This window comes from Ictalurus furcatus, chromosome 15 (assembly GCF_023375685.1).
Source record: "Ictalurus furcatus strain D&B chromosome 15, Billie_1.0, whole genome shotgun sequence".
Classification (NCBI taxonomy): domain Eukaryota; kingdom Metazoa; phylum Chordata; class Actinopteri; order Siluriformes; family Ictaluridae; genus Ictalurus; species Ictalurus furcatus.
This window is the reverse complement of record NC_071269.1, coordinates 8,920,575-8,933,074: the sequence shown is the minus strand read 5'-3', so window position 1 is coordinate 8,933,074 and position 12,500 is coordinate 8,920,575. Positions and strand designations below refer to the sequence as shown.

The window sequence follows — 12,500 nt, the reverse complement described above, 5'->3', positions numbered from 1 at the left end:
AGTGGAAATCATTATGTGAGTGTGAGCTTTAACTGATTTGTCCTGCTGTTCATTCGTTTTCTGTGATTGGGACGTGTGTGTGTGTGTGTGTGTGTGTGTGTGTGTTTGCTCGCACTGCATGGTGTACAGGTCTGAGGCGTGATGCTCCCCCTGCGTGAGGGGAGATCCGGTGTAACACACACTGTGTGTATGTGATGAGGGACTCTAGTCAGTGATGTGATATTCAACAGGCAGGTCATATGGGCTGTGTCTCATGTGTGAGGAGGGAGCCTAGGTAGGCCATGAGATCAGATCTGTCTCAATCAGACTGCAACATGAAGATCTGTGTGAATTACTAAGGACATATTTAAGGAAGTGTGAAGTCCTACACAGGAAAGATAATTCTGTCATTACGTTCAGCAGATACGAGTCCAGGAAAGTTTGCAGAACATGGTGAGAGAACCGTCTCTGAGATTAATAATATAATAATCACACGGTAATACTGGACTGCATGAGAAAGTTGGGGTTAGTGTGTGTGTGTGTGTGTGTGTTGAAGTTAAGGTTAGTGTGTGTGTGTGTGTGTGTGTGTGTGTGTGTGTGTGTGTGCGTGTGTGATAAAGTTAGGGTAATACTGGACTGCATGAGAAAGTTATGGTTAGTGTGTGTGTGTGTGTGTGTGTGTGTGTGTGTATGTGAGATCAAGTTGGGGTTAGTCTAATAAAGTTAGGGTTCGTGTGTGTGTGTGTGTGTGTGTGAGAGAGAGAGAGAGAGAGAGATAAAGTTGGGGTTAGTGTGTGTGTGTGTGTGTGTTTGTGAAAATGTTAGGGTTTGTGTGGGTGTGTGTGAGAGAGAGAGAGAGCGAGCAAGAGAGAGATAAAGTTGGGGTTAGTGTATGTGTGATAAAGTTAGGGTTAGTCTGCTAAAGTTAGGGTTAGTGTGTGTGTGTTTGTGATAAAGTTAGGGTTTGTGTGTGTGTGTGTGTGTGTGTGTGTGTGTGTGTGAGAGAGAGAGAGAGATAAAGTTGGGGTTAGTGTGTGTGTGTGTGTGTGTGTGATAAAGTTAGGGTTAGTGTGTTTGTGTGTGTGTGTGTATTTGTGTGTGTGTGTGATAAAGTTGGGGTTAGTGTGTGTGTGTGTGTGTGTGTGTGTGTGTGTGTGATAAAGATAGGGTTTGTGTGTGTGTGTGTATGATAAAGTTGGGGTTAGTCTGATAAAGTTAGGGTTTGTATTAGGGATGCACCGAATGTTCAGCAACCGAAATAAGGGAAAAGGCCGAATAAATTTGACTGAACAATGACGTGTTTGATGACGTGACCTCATAGCCTAGCAACCAGAGTGAGACGCGCGAATGTCACGACCTCGATGAGGGGGCGCTTGCATGCACAAGCCACGTGCTCTTCGGATTTTTACTGTGGACACGTGGGTTTGTTTTGTTTCTGTTCCCGAGTATCCTGTCACGTTGCGAAATGTAAGGGAGTAGAGTACGGAAGCAGGTAAAGATGTATTTATTTAAGGACAGGCAGACAAATCCAAATCGTAATCCAAAAAACTTAGTCAAGACAGGCAAAGGGAATCAAAGTCGTGGTCACAGAAAACAGAGTCAAAACACAACACAAGAAACATGAACTAGTACTATGGACTGGGAGCGGAAAAACCAGCGGGGACTAAATGAACTAATCTATAGTTTAAACTAACTAAATCTATCAAAGAACATAACATTAACAACGTAACTCACTATACTATATCTGCTATACTATACTCCGCGAGGTGTACAGGGACGCGAGCGGTATATATCCCCAATGTAATCAGCCGTATAGAACAGAATAGAACCATTTTTTGCACTCTTGTCAATGCACTTTTTAATGCACTTTTTTGTTGCAGACTACAGAGTGCTACATTCTTTCAGCAGTCAGTTATAGGCCTAACATTGGCTATTCAAGGGGGGCTCAAAGATGACCACATCAAAATATTTTTATTTTACTCATTTATTTATTTAAAGTTATATTGTGCCTTGTTGGTAGCCTATACCTGCTGCAATGAAAAAAAAGTTAAATAAATATTTTGAAATTGTAGTTTTTGTAATTGATTTTTTTTCTTTGAAAAGCAAGACATAATAGTAAAAAGCACATTTTGACTATTTAATTTATGCAATGGTGAAAAAAATGGCAAAATAAATGGAAAAAACGCGAAAAAAACGTGTTCGGTATTCATCCTTCGGCCTTCGGCCAAGTTTGTCATCATATTCGGTTTCGGTTTCGGCCAAGAATGTTCATTTCGCTGCATCCCTAGTTTGTATGTGTGTGTGTGTGTGCGTGTGTGTGTGTGATAAAGTTATGGTTAGTGTGTGTGTGTGTGTGTGTGTGTGTGTGTGTGTGTGTGTGCGTGAGATAAAATTAGGGTTAGAGTGTGTGTGTGTGTGTGTGTGTGAGAGAGAGAGATAAAGTTGGGGTTAGTCTGATAAAGTTAGGGTTAGCGTGTGTGTGTATGTGTGTGAGTGTGTGTGTGTGTGTGTGTGTGATAATGTTGTGGTTAGTGTGTGTGTGTGTGTGTGTGTGTGATAAAGTTAGGGTTAGTGTGTGTGTGTGTGTGTGATAAAGTTAGGGTTAGTGTGTGTGTGTATGTGAGATAAAGTTGGGGTTAATGTGCATGTGTGTGTGTGATAAAGTTAGTGTGTGTGTGTGTGTGTGTGTGTGATAAAGTTAGGGTTAGTGTGTGTGTGTGATAAATTTGGGCTTTCTCTGTGTGTGTGTGATAAAGTTGGGGTTAGTGCGTGTGTGTGTGTGTGTGTGTGTGTGGGTGTGTGTGATAAAGTTAGGGTTAGTGTGTGTGTGTGTGTGTGTGATAAAGTTAGGGTTAGTGTGTGGGTGTGTGTGTGTGATAAAGTTGGGGTTAGTGTGTGTGTGTGTGTGATAAAGTTAGGGTTAGTGTGTGGGTGTCTGTGTGTGATAAAGTTAGGGTTAGTGTGTGTGTGTGTGATAAATTTGGGCTTTCTGTGTGTGTGTGTGATAAAGTTGGGGTTAGTGTGTGTGTGTGTGTGTGTGTGTGTGTGTGATAAAGTTAGGGTTAGTGTGTGGGTGTGTGTGTGTGATAAAGTTAGGGTTAGTGTGTGTGTGTGATAAATTTGGGCTTTCTGTGTGTGTGTGTGTGTGTGTGATAAAGTTAGGGTTAGTGTGTGTGTGTGTGTGTGTGTGTGATAAAGTTAGGGTTAGTGTGTGTGTGTGATAAATTTGGGCTTTCTGTGTGTGTGTGTGTGTGTGTGATAAAGTTAGGGTTAGTGTGTGTGTGTGTGTGTGTGTGTGATAAAGTTAGGGTTAGTGTGTGTGTGTGTGTGTGTGTGTGTGATAAAGTTAGGGTTAGTGTGTGTGTGTGATAAATTTGGGCTTTCTGTGTGTGTGTGTGTGTGTGTGTGATAAAGTTAGGGTTAGTGTGTGTGTGTGTGTGTGTGTGTGATAAAGTTAGGGTTAGTGTGTGTGTGTGTGTGTGTGTGTGTGTGTGATAAAGTTAGGGTTAGTGTGTGGGTGTGGGTGTGATAAAGTTGGGGTGTGTGTGTGTGTGTGATATAGTTAGGGTTAATGTGTCTGTGTGTGTGTGTGTGTGTGTGTGATAAAGTTAGGGCTTGTGTGTGTGTGTGTGTGTGTGTGTGTGTGTATGTGTGTGTGTGATAAAGCTGGGGTTAGTTTGACAAGGTTTGGGTGTGTGTGATAAAGATGGGGATGGTGTGTGTTTGATAAAGTTGTGGTTAATGTGTTTTGATAAATATAGGGTTAGTATGTATGATAAAGGTGGGGTTATTGTGTGTTTGGTACAGCTGTGGTTAGCATGTGTTTGATAAAGTTGAGTCAGTGTGTGTTTGATAAAGTTGGGCTTAGTGTGTGTTTGAATAAGTTGGAGTTAGCGTATGTTCCATAAAGTTGTGGTTAATGTGTGTTTGATGTGTTTGATAAATATGGGGTTAGTGTCTGTGATAAATTTGGGGTTATTGTGTGTTTGGTAAAGTTGGGTTTAGTGTGTGTTTGATAAAGATGGGGTTAGTGTGTGTGATAAATTTGGGGTTATTGTGTGTGTGATTAAGTTGGGGTTAGTGTTTGTTTGATATAGTTGGCGTTAGGGTGTGTTTGATAAATATGTGGTTAGCGTGTGTTGATGAAGTTGGGGTTAGTGTGTGTTTGATAAATATGTGGTTAGCGTGTGTTTGATAAAGTTGGGGTTAGTGTATGTGTAATAAAGTTGGGGTTAGTGTGTGTCATAAAGTAAGTACGTAAGTAAAATTTATTTATATAGCACATTTCACACAGCAAAGCTGACCAAAGTGCTGCACAGAGTAAGGAAAATAACATAGAAACAGAATTAGACCAAATAAAAACAGACAATGGACAATAGAAAAAAAATTGATTAAAAATTTGTTTCAACAATTAAAAATTTGATCAAAAAGCCTGGCAGAAGAGATACGTTTTAAGCCTATTTTTAAAAGTGGTAATAGAAGGTGCAAGGCGGATGTCCAGTGGCAGTTGATTCCGTAGACGGGGGGCAGCAACAGCAAAAGCTCTATCCCCCTTTGTTTTTAACCGGGAACGAGGGACATGCAAAAGAAACCTATCAGAAGATCTTAGACATCTGTTTGATGAATGTGGTTTAAGAAGATCCTCGAGATAGGAAGGAGCTTGATTATTAAGAGTTTTAAAAACAAACATCAGAATCTTAAACTGAATCCTAAAACGGACTGGGAGCCAGTGAAGCGATGCTAAAATTGGGGTGACACGATCAAACTTCTTTGCCCTGGTCAACAGCCTTGCAACTGCATTCTGAACCATCTGAAGACGAGCCAGAGATGACTGAGGAAGACCCAAGTACAATGAATTACAGTAATCTAAGCGAGAAGTAATAAAAGCATGAATAACCTTCTCCAAATCCTGGAAAGACAAAAATGTTTTGAGTTTCGAAATAATCTGTAGTTGATAAAAACTAGTCTTAACGACCGAATTTATCTGCTTGGTTAAGCATAATTCTGAGTCCAGAATGAAGCCAAGGTTCCGAACCTGGGAAGAAATTGAGGGAAAGTGATTATGGAGCTTGTTAATGAGACCATCTCTCAATCTCAGGGGGCCAAAAACAATTATTTCAGTTTTGTCTTCATTAAGTCGGAGGAAATTATTTGTCAACCATTTTTTAATGTCATCCAGACAGTCCAGCAATGGCTGAATGGAGTCACCAGCTTTCAAAGGAATGTACAACTAGGTATCATCAGCATATAAATGAAAAGAGACATTGTGAGCCCTAATAATATTCCCCAACGGCCGCATATACAAATTAAAAAGAAGTGGGCCCAGAATGGAGCCTTGAGGAACACCACTAATAATAGGACTAGAAGAAGAGCAGAAATTACCCAATGCTACCGAGAAAGACCTGTCCTCAAGATATGAGCTGAGCCATTGTAGGGCGGTGCCCTTGATACCAAACAGATGCTCTAAGCGCCAGAGAAGTATGTTATGGTCTACAGTATCAAAGGCAGCTGTAAGATCTAATAGCATCAACACAGTATTTTTTCCAGCATCCACTGTGAGTAAAATGTCATTGGACACTTTTAACAAAGCAGACTCCGTGCTATGAAAAGCAGTGAAACCAGATTGTAAAGGTTCAAATAACATAGCTGAGTTTAAAAACAGGAGCAATTGAGATTGTACCACTTTCTCTAGCAGCTTTGACAGACACGGTAGCTTAGAGACAGGCCGATAATTATTAAGGCAACCTTCATCCAAACCCTGTTTCTTAAGCAAAGGTTGAACAATAGCATGTTTAAAACAATTTGGGACCACCCCTGCATCCAGAGAAGAATTTATCAACACTTGGATACTGGGGTCAATTTCAGAAAAGGTTGCTTTCATAAGCAAAGCGGGAACAACATCAAGTGGCGTGGATGATATTTTCATCTGGTTAACCAGATCACACAGTTCCTTTAGAGAAACGTGTTCAAATTGATCAAATGAACCCGGTAAAGCCAGTGAATTTGGGGACAGGTCTGATAAATGCAAAGTGAAGGAAGAACGACTGGTAATTACTTTATCAGAAAAAAACTTTAAAAACTTCTCACAAAGTTCAGCCGAAGGTTCCCCATGGAATTGGCAACTCGGATTAATAATTGAATTTATCGTGGTGAATAAGATCTTTGGTCTATGACAGTGTGTAGCAATTAAGTCAGAGAAATACCTAGACCTAGCTGACTTTGTTGCACTCTGAAACTTAAACAAACAATCATTAAAGATCTGGAAGGACACTGTTAACTGATCATGCTTCCATCTCCGCTCACCTCTACGACAAGCCTGTCTGAGAGAACGAGTATTATCGTCCAGCCAGTAATAAGATTTAAGATTTGGTTGTTTCAGTTTAAAAGGGGCAATGGAGTCTAAAATATTGGAGCAAAATGAGTATAATAAGGCAATCAAATCATCAGGGCCAGAAGAAGACTCTGAAGCACTCAAGATAGATGTTTCAACAGCAAAACATCTGTTTTGCACAACAGCATAAAGTTGGGCTTAGTCTGTGTTTGATAAAGTTGGGGTTAGTGTGTGTGTGATAAAGTTAGGATTTGTGTGTGTGTGTGTGTGTGTGTGTGTGTGTGTATGTGTGATAAAGCTGGGGTTAGTTTGATAAGGTTTGGGTGTGTGTGATAAAGATGGGGATGGTGTGTGTTTGATAAAGTTGTGGTTAATGTGTTTTGATAAATATAGGGTTAGTATGTATGATAAAGGTGGGGTTGTGTGTTTGGTACCGTTGTGGTTAGCATGTGTTTGATAAAGTTGAGTCAGTGTGTGTTTGATAAAGTTGGGCTTAGTGTGTGTTTGAATAAGTTGGAGTTAGCGTATGTTCCATAAAGTTGTGGTTAATGTGTGTTTGATGTGTTTGATAAATATGGGGTTAGTGTCTGTGATAAATTTGGGGTTATTGTGTGTGTGATTAAATTGGGGTTAGTGTTTGTTTGATATAGTTGTCGTTAGGGTGTGTTTGATAAATATGTGGTTAGCGTGTGTTGATGAAGTTGGGGATAGTATATGTGTAATAAAGTTGGGGTTAGTGTGTGTCATAAAGTTGGGCTTAGTCTGTGTTTGATAAAGTTGGGGTTAGTGTGTGTGTGATAAAGTTGGGGTTGGTGTGGGCTTAATAATTATGGGGTTATTTTGTGTTATACTTACTGATACAAATCCCTCAGTAGATACCTTCTGAAGATTTCTCCTCCTCAGTGTTTATTAATCATTTGTGTGCTTAAAGGATTTTGGGATTGATTTCTCTCAGAGCGACTCATCCTCATTCTGACTGATGCAAAATATGGACCTGTCATACTTTATATGAGTGCAATGCAGAGGCACTGACAGTAATATGCACTGGCTGTGTGTGTGTGTGTGTGTGTGTGTGTGTGTGTGTGTGTGTGTGTGTGCCTATATCATGGCCATGGAGAATCCCGGTTTCTGATTCGCTGACAGGAGTGATTCCTTGTACACCTCTAATGTAGATCACAAAATTAAAATCATTTAATCATCTAAATTACTGCTGCTGATACAGTGGAGCCATAGTGTAATGTAACCATGGTAACAAGCACAAACAGGCTCAGGTTACATTTGTGTTTCTTTATTGTCATTGTTAAAGATATAAAACATAAATAATGCTGCAACCATCAGTCAGGATTACATCTCCAGAACCCTGGCACATCATTTCTTCACAACACACACCACACCACAACACACACCACAACACACACCACAACACACGCCACAATACACACCACAACAAACACCACAACACACACCACAACACACACCACAATACACACCACAATACACACCACACACCACAAAACACACACCACAACACACCACACACCACAATACACACCACAACACAACACACACCACAATACACAACACACACCATAATATACACCACACCACAACACACACCACAACAAACACCACAACACACAACACACACCACAATACATACCACAACACACACCACAATACACACCACACACCACAACACACTTCATAATACACACCACACCACAACACACTTCATAATACACACCACACCACAACACACATCATAATACACACCACACCACAACACACACCACAACAATCACCACAACACACACCAAAATACACACCACAACACACACCACAATACACACCACAATACACACCACACACCACAACACACACCACAACACACACCACAACACACACCACAAAACAGCACACACCACAATACACAACACACACCACAATACACACCACAACACACACCACACCACAACACACAACACACACCTCAACACATAACAATACACAGCACACCACAATACACACCACAACACACCACAACACACACCACAACACACAATACACCACAATACACACCACAACACAGCACACACCACAACAACACAACACACCACAACACACCATAACACAATACACACCACAACACAGCACACACCACAACACCACAACACACCATAACACAATAGACACCACAACATACACCACACACCACAACATACACCACAGCACAACACACACCACACACCACAGCACAACACACACCATAACACAATAGACACCACACACCACAACACACCACATCACAACACAAACCACATCACACACATCACTTAATGGTTGTTCAGCAAGTGAGTAAATGGATCCTGTATATCCTAAATCTTCACTTTGCACTGATAAATTCATGTAATAATTATAATAAAAACTGTAATACCACACCTGATGGCCGATGAAGCATCTTCACTTCCAAATACCATGTACGTGTAAGGAAGGAGTCTCCAGTGCCAGCGCTGTGTAACAGACAGAGGTGAAACTGTACCTGTACGTTTCGTGATGTCTTCAGGACAGAGGAGTTTACACTTCTTTGCGGTTTCTCTGTAACATGACAAGCTGCAATTTTGTTTCTCTTATTAACTTCATTAGAGAGTTTTTCTGTAATTTGTGTCTCGGGAATTGTCTACAAACACAAGTGAATTGTTTATCTCCAAGATAACGCTCATACTGGAGTTCACAGAATTTATTCTGCCATTAAAGTGAACTAGCTAACGCTGACCTGGCCCTACAGATGTGTGATTAACATGCTAGTCACTAAGGCTAAAAAATATTAGCCTTAATGACATAGCTAGCTGTGTTAATGAGTGAACAGTGTGTGTGTGTGTGTGTGTGTGTGGTGTGTGTGTGTGTGTATTAGCAATAACACAGTGTGCTACTTAACAATCAGAGAAAATTAAACATACACAGTGAGATGAAGCTCGCAAGTTATTCTGATGACTCATTTTTGCATAACTCTTATTGTCCTGTGTGTGTGTGTGTGTGTGTGTGTGTATGTGTGTGTGTGAGAGAGAGAGAGAGAGAGAGAGAGAGAGAGAGAGAGAGAGAGAGTGAGACGGAGGAGTTCCCACACTGCAGGTCAGACACAGTGTTTTAGAATTTTCCCACGCTCTCCATCTCTCTGTCTATCCGTCTGTCTCTGACCACTCACGATTTCACACACACGCGCACACACACACACACACACACACACACACACACGCAAATACACTTCCTCCCCTGTTATCTGTCTGTCCATCTCTCTCTCCATCACTCCTTTTATTCAGTTCATGATGCCGCACTCCGGTTGCTATGGAAACTATCAGGCTCCACTGGTTGCATAGCAACTGACATCACCAATGGAGGCAAAATAAAGATGAAAAATGAAGATGTGTGTGTGTGAGAGAGAGAAAGAGAGAGAGAGGATTAATGATGGATTAATATATTCTAATTAGTGAATGAATTTATGCTAAAATCTGTGAGAACATTTCTCTCAGAAAGACTGAAAGACACTGACATCGTTATCTTCATCATCATCACCTTCATCATCTTCATCACCATCGTTATCATCTTCACACACTATTCCCTTTTCTAACTGAATATAAATGGTTGGAGTTTATTCATGTGGAAGTGGGCGGAGTTTGTGTGAGTTGGTGGTCATGTGACTTCTCAGAGGCGTGTTTTACAGTGCAGGAACACCGTAGCACTGCACTGTAAAACAGCACAGAAAACGGTACAATGCACAATCTTTCACTTGTGTGTGCGTGTGTGTGTGTGTGTGTGTGTGTGAGTGTGTGTGTGTGTGTGTGTGTGTGTGTGTGTGCAGCCATTCAGTTTGGTGTGATGTTCTCCATCTATGCAGCATTTTAAATTTTATATATGTATAATTTTCTCTCTCTCTCTCTCTCTCTCTCTCACACACACACACACACACACACACACACAGACGCTGCTGAAACAGCACCAAGGTTTCCTGTCCCCCTCTGATGACATCATCAGTCACACTGATGGGTTTTCGGCTGCAGTCATTCCTGAGTAGAATGCTGAACCCTCTCGCGCTCTCTCTCTCTCTCTCTCTCTCTCTCACACACACTGTAAAACTCTCTACTGCCTCCCTGTGGATGTTAAACACACACACACACACACACACGTGCACTAACACACACGAGTGTATGTTATGTGCTGTGGTGTAGAAATGATCAGAAACACAACTAAAATAATTTAATATTAAAATTGTGTTGATGGAGAGGAAACTCAGCAGTTCTGTTCGGTGTCTCTTTGCTGCAGTGTGTAGCAGCTCCTGGTTCCTTCCTCAGCTCAGGTTTCTCTCTGACTGGAGATTCACATGTTCTCCACATGTTCGTGTCTGATTCCTCTTGGTTCTCTGGTTTCTTCCCAGGAACGGCTTCACTAAATTACCCTGTACAAGTGTGAGTGTCTGTGAGTGTGAGTGTGTGTGTGTGTGAGAGAGAGAGAGAGAGTGTGTGTCAGTGAGTGTGTGTGTGTGTGTGTGAGTGTGTGTGTGTGTGAGTGTGAGTGTGTGTGAGTGAGTGTGAGTGTGTGTATGTGTGTGTGTGCGTGTGAGTGTGTGTGTGAGAGAGAGAGAGAGAGAGAGAGTGGGTGTCAGTGAGTGTGTGTGTGTGTGAGTGTATGTGAGTGTGTGTGTGTGTGAGTGTGAGTGAGTGAGTGTGAGTGTGTGTGTGTGAGTGTGAGTGTGTGTGAGTGTGTGAGTGCGTGTGAGTGTGTGTGAGTGTGAAAAGGACTGACGCCCATCCAGGGTGTATTCCCGCCTCAGGATCCACTGCAGATCCACTCTGAGCAGCTAACTGAAGATGCTTTATTTAGCTTTTATTTTATTTAGTAATTAGCTCTTATTAGCCCTGAGTGTGCAGGACAACAGCTTCCGATTATTACACAACTCGAAATGTTGCCCAACAGCGCCCTCTATGCTCAAACCTCAGGAGTGCATGCACATTATTTCTGCTCTCAAATAACTTTCAATGATTTTTTTTATTGATTCATTTGTTTATTTACTTATGGATTTCAGAATAACACCACAGAGGATGTAGAGGAGGAAATGAGGTCATAGGTCATTAGTTTAAAGGTCGGTGTTGTTCTTGTTGTAATGTTTGTAATTGTAGCTTAATCTTTTTAAGCTATTTTAATCTGAGCAGTTTGGTGATTTTTCACCATTAAAACCAATAAAACCACAGTTTTATTCACTGATATATATATATATATATATATATATATATATATATATATATATATATATATAGCTCATGACGTCACCAACATATATATGTATGTATGTATGCATGTATGTGTGTGTGTGTGTGTGTATATATATATACAGTATATATATGTATATATACAGTATATATATGTATATATACAGTATATATATGTATATATGTATATATATATAAGATCAGTGCTCGGAGCTCTGAAGCATAAAACAAATATAAAAATACAGTGGATATTTGTGTACAGAGAATATTTAACTACATAAGTATAAACTCGTTCGCATCAGGGATGATCACTAAACACTAATACTTAAACACTTAAACAGTAAACACTAATACTTTTAGTGCTTCATAGAGATTTCACTCCACGCTGTTAGAATATCAGCTTTATGGTCAAAAGGTAATAACAAAGAGCTTAACAACAACCAGAAGATAAATACTAAACACTAAACACTAAACACTAATACGTTTAGTGCTTCATAGAGATTTCACTCCATGCTGTTAGAATATCAGCTTTATGGTCAAAAGGTAAGAACAGAGAGCTTAACAACAACCGGCAGATAAACACTAAACACTAAACACTAATACTTAAACACTAATACTTAAACACTGATACTTAAACACTAAACACTAATACTTAAACACTTAAACACTAATACTTAAACACTAATACTTAAACTCTAAACACTAAACACTAATACTTAAACACTAAACAGTAATACTTAAACACTAAACACTAATACTTAAACACTTAAACACTAATACTTACACACTAAACAGTAATACTTAAACACTAAACACTAAACACTAATACTTAAACACTAAACAGTAATACTTAAACACTAATACTTACACACTAAACAGTAATACTTAAACACTAAACACTAATGCTTAAACACTAAACAGTAATACTT

At 40.1% G+C, this 12,500-nt stretch overlaps 1 protein-coding gene across 2 annotated transcripts in view; it reads left to right on the top strand.

The window, feature by feature from the left end:
- The window catches only part of LOC128619293 (disks large homolog 4-like), a 37,694-nt gene that overhangs the window by 3,369 nt on the left and 21,825 nt on the right, over positions 1–12,500 (top strand). The gene's annotated exons all lie outside the window — the stretch shown is intronic.